Source organism: Portunus trituberculatus, chromosome 36, assembly GCF_017591435.1.
Source record: "Portunus trituberculatus isolate SZX2019 chromosome 36, ASM1759143v1, whole genome shotgun sequence".
NCBI classification, from domain to species: Eukaryota; Metazoa; Arthropoda; class Malacostraca; order Decapoda; family Portunidae; genus Portunus; species Portunus trituberculatus.
In genome coordinates this window covers 6,883,390-6,884,901 of record NC_059290.1, presented here as the reverse complement: position 1 = coordinate 6,884,901, position 1,512 = coordinate 6,883,390, and the positions used below count along the sequence as shown (strand labels likewise).

The following is a 1,512-nucleotide window of genomic DNA, read 5'->3' as shown; positions in this document are numbered from 1 at the left end:
GGGAAGAAGAAGAAGAAGAAGAAGAAGAAGAAGAAGAAGAAGAAGAAGGAGGAGGAGGAGGAGGAGGAGGAGGTAGTGTCGAATTTATAGAGGAAAGGAAGGGACGCGGATCCTGAAGGAATGTTGAAATGACAAACCTCCTCCTCCTCCTCCTCCTCCTCCTCCTCCTCCTCCTCCTCCTTCTTTCCCGGAGTCACGTGATCAATAGGTGTCGGAGTGGGGGTTTCCAAGGATTGTCGGGGGGGAGGGGAGGGGGTTGTTAGGAAGGTGATGGGGGTGTAAGGGGTGTGGGTGGGGGGAGGAATTGAGGGCATGGGAGGGTGGCTTGTGTGTTGGTAGTGGGGCGGGGATTGAAGGTGCTGGGGGCAGGATTGAGAGTGGGGGGCAGGGGTTGGGTACGATGGCAGTTAATTGAAAGATGACAAATAGTTTTGGAAACCTTATTTTTGGCACATTTTGTTTGGTTTACTTCCTTCGTTTTCTTTCTTTTTTCTTTTTTTTTTCTTTTATTGTTTTTTTTTTTTTTTCTTTTGATTCGTTTTTCTTTTTTCATTTTTCGTTTTTTCTTTACTTTTCTCCTCGTTTCTTTTTTTTTTTTTTCTTTATTTATTATTATTATTATTATTATTATTATTATTATTATTATTATTATTATTATTATTATTATTGATGCGGTTCCTTTTAGTGATGCCGTAGTAGTAGTAGTAGTAGTAGTAGTAGTAGTAGTATGTAATGGTACTAGTAATAATAGTAGTAGTAATAGTAGTAGTAGTGGTAGTAGTAGTGGTGGTAGTAGGGGTAGTAGTGGTGGTGGTGGTGGTAGTAGTAGTAGTAGTAGTAGTAGCAGCAGCAGCAGTAATGGTAATAGTAGTGATGGTGGTAGTAGTAGTAGTAGTAGTAGTAGTAGTAGTAGTAATATTAGTAGTAGTATCAGCAGCAGCAGCAGCAACAGTAGTAATGACAGTAATTCCACTAACAACAACAACAGCAACAGCATCTCACTTCTATCATATATATTTATTTATTTACTTATTTTCCACTACAACAAATAAATCACACAATAAAAATAACAATAGCAATCTCACGGTAATTTACAACAGTGGTTCTCGTGGCGCCTCGGCCGTGATCGTATAGTGGTTAGTACATTGCGTTGTGGCCGCAATAACCCAGGTTCGAATCCTGGTCACGGCAAACCTGATAGTATTTTCTTTTTACCTATACTCTCTCTCTCTCTCTCTCTCTCTCTCTCTCTCTCTCTCTCTCTCTCTCTCTCTCTCTCTCTCTTGGTTGTAATTCTAGTAGGAAGGAAAGTTTAAAGATACGAAGAAGAAAAAGTAATAATAGTAGTAGTAGTAGTAATAGTAATAGTAGTAGTAGTGATAATAATAATAATGATAACAATAGTAATAATAATAATAATAATAATAATAATAATAATAATGAAACAAACAAGTACCATCATCATCATCATCATCACCATCATCATCATCATCATCAGGCCAGTAGGTGTAG

The 1,512-nt window shown here is 38.2% G+C and overlaps 1 non-coding gene across 1 annotated transcript; it reads left to right on the top strand.

Moving 5' to 3' along the window:
* The first annotated feature begins 1,119 nt into the window (after positions 1–1,119).
* On the top strand, positions 1,120–1,191 carry Trnah-gug. The gene has a single exon. It is a non-coding gene; the product is annotated as a tRNA-His (tRNA).
* Positions 1,192–1,512: the final 321 nt, after the last annotated feature.